Source organism: Eupeodes corollae, chromosome 1 (assembly GCF_945859685.1).
Source record: "Eupeodes corollae chromosome 1, idEupCoro1.1, whole genome shotgun sequence".
Classification (NCBI taxonomy): domain Eukaryota; kingdom Metazoa; phylum Arthropoda; class Insecta; order Diptera; family Syrphidae; genus Eupeodes; species Eupeodes corollae.
In genome coordinates, this window is record NC_079147.1 from 287,908,028 (window position 1) to 287,918,330 (window position 10,303).

General features: G+C 33.3%; 2 non-coding genes across 2 annotated transcripts; one reads left to right on the plus strand and one right to left on the minus strand.

Annotated features, from left to right (window-relative positions):
• Positions 1-5,752: 5,752 nt before the first annotated feature.
• On the minus strand, positions 5,753-5,834 carry Trnas-aga (transfer RNA serine (anticodon AGA)). The gene has a single exon. It is a non-coding gene; the product is annotated as a tRNA-Ser (tRNA).
• Positions 5,835-10,000: 4,166 nt separating this feature from the next.
• Trnas-aga (transfer RNA serine (anticodon AGA)) lies at positions 10,001-10,082 on the plus strand. The gene has a single exon. It is a non-coding gene; the product is annotated as a tRNA-Ser (tRNA).
• The last annotated feature ends 221 nt before the right edge of the window (positions 10,083-10,303 follow it).

Here is a 10,303-nt window from a genome sequence, read left to right on the forward strand (position 1 = left end):
TCTTCAAAGCAATAATAAAGTACACTGTGGCGTATGCGTACTTTTTTGTTCTTATTTTCATATTATGTTTCTTATTTATTAAAAACTTTACTAAAGTCTGTGGTGATAACGTCCAATTCATTTCCTTTCTCTGATTTTGTTTGAAAGAAAAAAATAGGTCTAAAATGAAAATAAAGAAAATCATAGACAATGCTTTCGATGAGCTTGGAAATTAAAAAATGATTGGTTAGAGTCCTGTTGCTCCTTTTCGGTGAATACAAAAGGATAAGAATAATATGATAAATTGTGTTAATCACTGTAATAGAAGCACACGAGGCTGGTCGATTACTTCCAGAAGAATTTTTGTCCGTATATTTTCATTATAATGAATTAAATTCGAAGTTATTAAATATTTCTAGCTTATTGGTGTAGACTAGCAGCTTTATATACCCCCCCAAAAAGTAGTCCAAATGGAAATTGTTTTGCTGACAAAAAGTTTTCTTTAATCTTCAAAAATTCAGTTTGACACATCAAATGCAAATTATGCAAATTCTGAATTTTAAAGTTATTGATCATGATACTTTCTCCTTTTTTACTGACAGAAACCATCTGGTTAGCATCTTTCATTGAAGTAATGCTCAGTAATACCACCAACATATCAATTGTTTTTTAAAGTAAAATCAAGCGTCTCAAAAATAATTGTACACTCAAAAAGTAACATCCTTTTCCTGAGCAATATGTGAGGTGATGCAAGAAGTTTTTGCCGCTTATATCTGGCTATTAATTATACATAAGACTTATCAACATCCAATTTATTTCGAGTCTAGTCACCAATTTTTTTTTTTAAATAAGCGCACACTCAAGGGGATATTTTACCCTTATTATGTGTACACAGTGTGAGCACTAGGAAAGGGAGAGAGGGCTTGAAAGGAGGTGTCGTTCCTCATTGGTTTTGAAATCCTGCATATTGCAATGGCTGCGAAAGACAGAGTGTGGCAAGGCATTCCACATTCGCATAGTACGGCTAAAGAACAAGTCTCTGTACTTGACAATACGACCGAAGTTGGGCTCCAGGGTATACTGATAAGCATTCCTAGAAGCGCGAGTATTACGGTTGAACTGTTAAAGGGGAGGCATGCAACTGGCTATTTCTCTGGAGCATAAACTATTAAAATAACGGTAAAAGAGGGTGGGACAAGAAACATTTTGACTATGTTCAAGCGACGTTAATGATCTTATGATGGTAATTACACCAGTCAATCTCATTTCTCTACGTTCAATATTGTCCAAGAGGTTTAAGTAAGTTGCAGGAGCACCTGCCCTGATATCGGAGTTATACTTAAGCTTTGGACGTATATAAGTCTTGTAGATAGCAGCCAGGTCAGTCTCCTAGATGCAAGTGCCATTTATGGATAATGGCAAGTGGAGTGGGGTGTATCTCGCTTTAACGATACAAGACAGCATTGGGTTTTCGAAGCATTAGATTCCATGCGGTTTCTTATTCCCCATTCTACAATGCTGTTTATGTCGGACTTTAATGAGCTTATCATATTTTGCCGTTGCAGTTCCAAATCCGAAGAAGAGGGATGTGAATCTGAAAATAAATATGAAAAGCTAAGTCCATGCGGAGTCATAACACGCACTGGCAGCGTTGCATTGGTAGTTAACTGCCTAGAAAGGAGATTAGCTTTCTCTAAAAGCTAACAAATGAAATGTCATTGACAACGAGCGTAGAAAGCGAGGAAGAGAACGAATTTCTCATATTTTGTACAAATGACCAAAAATGTGTACTGCCTTTGATACATTGCAGTATCTTTCGCCGTAATTTTCGGTCATATACAAATTTGTTCCGTCGAATATGGGCGTTGCAGGTATTCCTGGCTTGCTTGAACTTATTCCGGTTTTCCTTAGTTGGGTTGGCTTTAAAACAATGGAAACTAACCTTCTTAAACCTTACCTCTTTACAGCTCGCATCGAACCATGCGTTTTAATTATTTCTGATGTTTTTAACCCTATTCGGAATAAAAGTTCTCATTTCCCGGAGAATCAAACTTGTGGTCATATCAGCGCTGGAGTCGATGTCACTATCGAGGAAGCATAGTGACCAGTTAAAGATCCTAAAATAATTATTGATACCGTCCCAGTTGGCTTTCTCGTATATTGCCAAACGGTTTCCTTAGGAGCTCTTTCTTTAACTGGAGAGTTTTGACACGAAAAATTTGCTGATTTGACACAATGGTCAGATGTGCCTAGATAATAGTGTACTTACCAGGGTCAGAGGTAGGAAACAAGTCAAGAGTGTTTTCTGGTCGACCTACCACGTTCGATATTCGAGTGGGCTCGTTGACCAGCTGAGTTAGGTGGTTCAACACAGCGAAGATCTCAGCGCACACTTCTTCTGGTATTATCTGGCCCGAATGTTAAAGCCATGAAGAATTGTGTACATTAAAATCGTCTGTTATTTGATCGGTTCAGGTCACGGTTGAACTGTGATGTAGATTCGAATGTCAATATTGCTGTCAATAAAACAGTAATTTCAAGGTCTTTACCTACTAGAAAAACACCCGTTAGTTTTCAAAAGGAGTTCCTTTTTCTAATTCATTTAGAGTCTTAAAAATTAATTTAGTAAAAATGCTTTTAGAAGATCTTCCTGCAATAAAAGCATGTTGTTTTTATGTAAAAATAGAGAAAGCCATAGACAGTAGTTTCGACATTTAGACAGTAGTAGTTCATAATATCATTTGTTACTTCTTTTTTAATGAACAGAAAAATAAGAGAATCGTTGCCAATTATTGGGAAGATAGCTTCAGATATAGAAAGAAGAAATAGAGCTGAAAAAGATTTACATAGAGAGATACAACACTTTTTTAATAATTTTGCAGGCAAACCATCAAGACAGGGATTCAAAACATCTTTTAGTAGACTACAGTTTTTGAAACAATCTTATTCCTATGAATAAACATACATATCAACCAAAATTATTATCCGAACAATAATTTTGACTTTACACCTTTGTTTTTAAAGCTAGTTTCAATATAAGTTGTAAATAAGTTTTTTTCCAAGTATTCAATCTTGATTTCAGCAAACAGAAAATTAAAATAAATGTATCTATCAAAACAAAAAAAATAACGTGTGGGTAATATAACTAATGGCAACATTGAAAACCAGAGCTTCAAACATTTACTGTGAAATAACCAATAACATAGTTAAAATTTATTGCTCTTAAACTAATTTCCTTGTTTTGATTTTTCTGTCATTCAAGACAAGATAGGACACTTACCACTCATCACTTCTCCAAGCTGAAGTCACCGCAACCTCCTTATAAATAAATATAAATTGGATGGCGCAACAGTCCGTTGAGAACTAGGTCCTAGTGACTTACAACTCTCAACCATTCCTTGGTGCGAGTAATGTTATCAGGAATGGAGGGGACCTACAGTCCCGGGAAAAAAATTTAATTTTAATTATTCATATATGGTGCATCGAAGAAAATCAAAGTTGCACTTCAAAAACATACATTGTTGTTAATTGGATAACCGGCACACATAACACCATCACTCTAATATATTCTCCCTTTTTCTAAAGCCCATCACTGATTTTTCTGTCATTCAAGACTAGTTAAGACTCTTACCACTCATCACTTCGCCACGCTGAAGTCACCGCAACCTCCTTATTTGAATAATTGTTCTATTTATAAGCTTTAAAGGTCCATTGGATCGCCTCATACCTCCCCAGTGTCTACTGAGGAAGGAAACAAACTTTTTATTATTCATATATGGAGCATCGAAGAAAATCAAAGTTGCACTTCAAAAACATACATTGTTGTTAATTGGCTAACCGGAACACATAACACCATCGTCCTAATAGATTCTCCCTTTTTCCAAAGCCCATCACTGATTTAACTCGTATTTATGCACTGAAGCGATCGCTCAAGAAAAAGACCAACCTAACTTGTTGGTCAACCACCGTCCAACCAACCAACCCGACGTCGTGGCCCAATCGCCCGACCAGTTATCATGTCAGACACGAAGACTTATCTTAAGTACGCCAACTGAATTCTTATATGATTCCGAGGTGTCAAATGAAATTTTAACAACTGGCCAATTCGGTGTTGGACTCGTTTATTCTCTTCAGCGGGCTTTATTCAGCTGGAAGACGTTTGTATATTCGATCTACCCCGATACATTGTAGCTTGTTTTATTATGGAGCTAAATGATGAAAGGCGCAACAATGTACTTCATTGTTGGCTTTTTAATTGAAGTCCAGTGCTTAGTTTCCAGAGACTTTGAGACTTTGGATGATCGGTCGGCATTTTTCTTACATATGCGACAGAAAGGCGGGTCCGTGAACCGGGACCCCTGATGATGGAAAAACATACCTGATCACCACTGTACCATACTCCATACTAAGCGCAACTGATGATGATGATGGGCAAACGGTCTCGGTCATCATCTCATCGGCTTTCCTTATCGACAAGTTGTATTAACATTTCAGTTTTATATCTTGTTGCGGTATTGATGAGCTTAACGATCGCCGCCGTAGTCGAAGCTGTAACATCCTCAATGATAACATTGACGACTCTGGATGACGATCCTCTTTGAATTGTCGTCTTTATTGCTCGTGCCTCAATTGGTTGGCCATGAATTGTTTGTTGCTCGTGCAGAATGTGATGTGAGGATCAATTTGAAAATCTTTATATGAAAAGACAAGATAGTGATCTTCTGGGAGCCTCTTAAAAAGGGATTTGCAGAATGTCATAAAGGAGTTTTTTGCCTTTTACGATTTGCAACAGGCTTTAAAAATAAAAATACGACTGCCACTGTCAAAATGCATATATTTTACGATAAGGCAGTTGAAGAATGAATTATCCTCATACAATGTATCAAATGAAGAAAAATTGTGCAACTTGTTTCGACGATGGTGAGGTGACATTATTTTTGTGTATGGTAATGCATTTTAATTTGCATTTAATGGATTTTTAAGTTTTAGCGATTTTTGGAACTATTAAATTTTTATAGGAACTACTTAAACTGTTATCTATAGAATCAAAGTAGAAGTTGAAATAAAGAATCAAGTTGAAAATTAAGTTAAGTTTTTCCTTACTTTTATGATTCTTCACCGATTAAAACTGTTTATTGGACCATTACTTGAATTTCTTCAAAAACTCACGTAAAAGTTACTACTGTATTTGTTGCAATTTTTTGCAGCAGTGTTATTAATTTCTAAGTTGAATCTTTTAAAGAAGTAACATTGGACTTGGCCTCATATTTAAAAGGTCATTATTGCTTGTGTAAAATAAAAATAAACATTTCGACACTTTCACTATACTCCCATAACAAGTTATTGAATGAGGCAAGATTGTCAACATTAAGAACATGTTTACAAAAAATAAAAATAAACACAAATATTTTCACAAGATTTTTAAAAATTGGTTGTCGAATTAAATACATCAATATCAAGACTTATTTTATCACATTCAAAATAACGTTCTCAACTTTAAGTTAATTTGTTTGTTTTAAAAATCTAATTGACACCGTTATTTATTACCCATAACAAAAACATTGTTTGTATGTAAGTAACTAAAAACTGATACAAAATGGTCTTGATTGCTTAGAGACCATACGTAAGTACAAAACTCTTTAAACTTGAAATTGGGCATACATGTCATGTGGATCGAAAGAACTGACTTGAATTTAATCAATACCTTGTTGAAGTGAAAAATGTTGTTTTTTTTAAAGCAACAAGGTATCTTTTTATCAAAATAGATTCAAATCGCAGTCGGTAGGATTCGAACCTACGCTCCCAGAGGGAATCTGATTTCTAGTCAGACGCCTTAACCGCTCGGCCACGACTGCTTACGAATTTAATTTTTACTCATAAACATTTTTAATATACAATACAATATTTTCTAAAGTGTTTCGGCCATCCGATAATAAATTAGTTTGTTGGAAGTTAAGATATCTCGTAGTAAGATTGAGTTTGTCATTCCATTTGTTAAAATCAGTGAACATTTACTTTAATATTTATGAATAAAGTGAGCTAAATAAAACAGCACTGAAAATTAAAATACTGCCAAGAGAAATATTTGTCGTGACTATCATTGTAAGCAAATAATTTGATGACTGGTATCTCACAAATAAAGGTTATGTTCATGTTACCTCAGACCCAGACTAGTTCTTGAAGAACTTAGTCTTTTTACTTATATTATTTACTGAACAGTTTGATTAACTTAAAACTGTAAGAAAACCGATTTTCTGTCCGATACCTGTTGGAATTTGTTTAACCCGGAAAATTTTACTACATGAGAGTAGGTACATATTTTCTTTAAACAAAGTGATACAATTATAGGGTTAATTAGAAAAGACTGTTGGAATTTCCCTACATTAATGAATGAGCTACTTAAAAAGGATATAAAAAAGTGAGTCACTAGGATGAGGCCATTGCGAATATTTCGTTGTAGAAGTTCAGATCAGCAATTTTTTTTTCAAAATTTGGGTTACAATATTTAAGAACGTTTTACAAATAACTATTTTTATTAAATTTCAACTACAAATGGGTTCCGGAAAGACGTGGACAGTAGCAGAAAGAGGACAAATCGATGCTTTCAAGGAAATGGGACTCTCAAGCCGAGAAATAGCAAGGAAGCTGAACAGAAGTAAGACAGTTGTAAACAACTATCTTGCTGATCCTCAAAAAAAAAAACCAAAAAGGACGCACAGCCCAAGCAAAAACATCCCGAGAAAAGCGGTTAATTTTACGTATTGCTTCAAATTCTATTCAATCACCTACTAAAATAAGGTCCAAAAGCGGAGTATCAGCCAGTATTTCGACAGTCCGAAGGATAATAAGAAAAGATAGTACTATCCAGAGAAGAAAACTCAAAAAGAAACCTGTTCTAAAGCAAGTACACAAGGAGCTGCGAATGAACTTTGCAACAGAACATGTCTCTTGGAGCCGTCAATGGAAACGCGTCGTCTTTTCGGATGAAAAAAAGTTTAGCCTTGACGGCCCCGATGGTTACAACTTTTATTTCCATGATTTAAGAAAAGAGGAACTAATTTTGGGAAGACATCACAGCCGTACATCAGGTGTTATGGTGTGGGAAGCTATCACCTACTATGGCAAAATCGAATTGGAGTTTCTTTCTCTAACAATGAACGGAAACAGCTACAAATACTTGTTGGAACGCTCATTTCCGAAGATGAAAAATATTTTTGGACCTCTGCCTTTGATTTTCCAACAAGACAATGCCCCCATCCACACTTCCAGGGTTGTCAAAAACTGGATTTTATCATAAAACGTAGAGCTTTTGCCATGGCCACCCTATTCACCGGACTTGAACATAATCGAAAACGTATGGGCATGGCTATCTCGAAAAGTTTATGAAGGCGGTAGAAAATTTGAAGACAAGGACTCCTTAATTGAAGCTATCCGTGATGCCTGCGACGAGATTTCACTTGACTATTTAAAAAAACTTTATGATTCCATTCCAAACCGTCTAATATAGGTCATATCGAAAAATGGGGGGCATACTCATTATTAATTGAGAAAAACTTAATAAATAAATGTTTGAAAACCAAAAACTATAAACATTTCTTTCATTTTTTTGATATTTTATAAGATTTTTCATGTGGCCTCATCCAAGTGACCCACTTTTTCATACTGTTTTTAAGTAGCTCTTTAATTAATGTAGGGAAATTCCAACTGTTTTTTCTATTTAACCCCTTAATTTTATTACTTTTTTTACAGAAAATATCTACCTGCTCAAATGTAGTAAATTTTTATTGGTACGAAATTTCCAGCAGGTATAAAGAACGAAAATCGGTTGAAAAATATGTTTCCTCATCCTAGTGATTGGCAGCGTACATTGAAAACAAAGAAGGCCTAACCATATACATTGATAAAATATCTCAAATTATGCTTAAAATAAATTTTAGTTGCAAAGTTAACCTCGGGTTGTTCAATCTCGGTTGTCCAGACCTGAACTGAATCTTTTTTGAAATACACATTTGTTTTGCACTTCAAATTTTAACTGAGTATTTTTGCAATCAGAGTTCTTTAAAAATTAAAGCAACTAGAGCGATCATATTATTTATACAAGAAAACTTCGTTCTCGTTGAATCTCAATAATTGGTGACACCATTAATATGAAAAATAAAATCCATATCAAGGACGCATGGTATTGCACACACCATCCGCTGCTGATCATCATTAAACACTAATTAAACTTATAATGTTAGCCTCAGATATAATATTTAAAAAAAATATACTTTAAAACTTAACTAAACACCTAAGCAGAGCCCCTTCTGTGCTCGCAGATTCTTATCAATGTCATAGCTCGTTATCTTTGAGCTTATAATAAACAACACTATAGTGGATTAAACCCATACTCATAATTAAAAATTAAACTTCAAATGTTAGTCACAGTTAGCATATTTAAATATACTTGAATAAAAATGAACGAAATATCTAACTAGAGCCCTTTATGTGCTCGCAAATTAACATTATTTTCCTAGCTCTATTCTTTAAATTGTATAAAATAACCATAAAATTAACTTATTATAGAGAACAAATTAAATCCATACTGTTTTTATATTAAAAATTAAAAAGGTGGGAGTTTTATAGGACAGGATTTTGTAATGACGAATTTCGTACACAACCCAATAATATATACAAATCTCAGCTTAATCTAACATCTTTTCTAGATATGTACATTGTACATACATATTAATTACATTGAGAGTTTTCTTTAAATAGAATTAAATTTTTAAAAATGTATCAAACTTTTTAGAAAATTTGGGGCAGCAAAATATAAAGATTGTGTTTCAACTTTTTCTAATGATCAATGGTTTTAGTTTTTATATTCTATTAAATAATTTTATTTTCACATACAAATGGGATTAAAGCTATTTCTGAATGTAGTTCAGAAATAAATTCTTTTAATTTGGGTGAGTTTCTACTTTCGTAGTGAAAAAGATTTGTTTAATTAAAAATAACAGTATGCTATATAAATTGCTTATTTCTCATTATTAGTACCCCAAAAAATTGAAAGACAAAATGGTCATTTAAAGTATACAATCCCCGAAATAAAGAAAGTTTTTCATATCTTAAAAGTCAATATTATTGTTTAATTTCAAGGCATGCATTTAAGTCAAAAACTACTTGATTGAACCAATTTTGTTTATAACTTTTTGTATGTATTTTTTGGAATAAGCGATTAATCGAATTTCAAAAAACATAGCAGATTTTTTACAACTAAATCGCATTAAAAGTAAAGTTTTCTCAAATTATTTTAATACTTGTCGTCGAAATTCTAGTCCTAAGCAATAAGTAACAAAATTTTTGCAAGTATTGTTTTTATTTCTTTTTTCATTTCTTTTTATTGTTTTTAAATTTGTACTTCAACACATAATTCTTAGCAATTCTCAAATTATTCATTCAATACAAAAATGCTTAATTTTTTTCTTTCAAAAAAGAAACTTTAAACTTTCAAAACAAATTTAGCCCCGAACGTATGAGATTACAATCATACACTCCCAAACACAGAAACGTCTTTAAATATGAAATATTTAGATTCTAGGGATCTTGGAACGTCAAATATAACAACTTTCTTAACTCAAAAAATTTGGTCAGATTAAAATAACTTGCAATAATTTCTTAAAAAAAAATACATATGTATGCATAAATCCTGAAGCCATTTTAGTACAGCTAATATTGTAATCTATGTTTAAAAATATATTTAAGAAATACGCATACGCCTCAGTGACCCCATCGTACTATTGACATTTCATCAATCACTAGAACAACATTAACTTATTCTAGTTTAAAACTTCCATATTTTCATTCATACACAACTATTATCAATTCAACTAACTAACGGATACAAAATGCGTTTAATTTCGTTCATATTCATAACAATTGACATTAGAAGGCAAATGGTTATGTTAATGAAATATCAAATTTTTTACCATGTGTGTGTCAAAAATTTTGGAATTTTAAAATTCTGTGGAAATCTTTGCAGGCAGTCGTGGCCGAGCGGTTAAGGCGTCTGACTAGAAATCAGATTCCCTCTGGGAGCGTAGGTTCGAATCCTACCGACTGCGACAAGGATTCCTTTTTTTCCTATCAGAGCTTTTTTCAAATGGAAACTCCTTAAAAGTCTAAAGTCCAATCCCTAGTCCTATAACATTTTTAAATTTTTATATATTTATTTATATATAGTGTTTTCTGTTGAAAAAATTAATAGCATATAAAAACAATTTGTGGACTTCAAATCAGCTTTTGCCGTCCCACGCGAGGCACTCTCTTACAAGCTATATAAGAT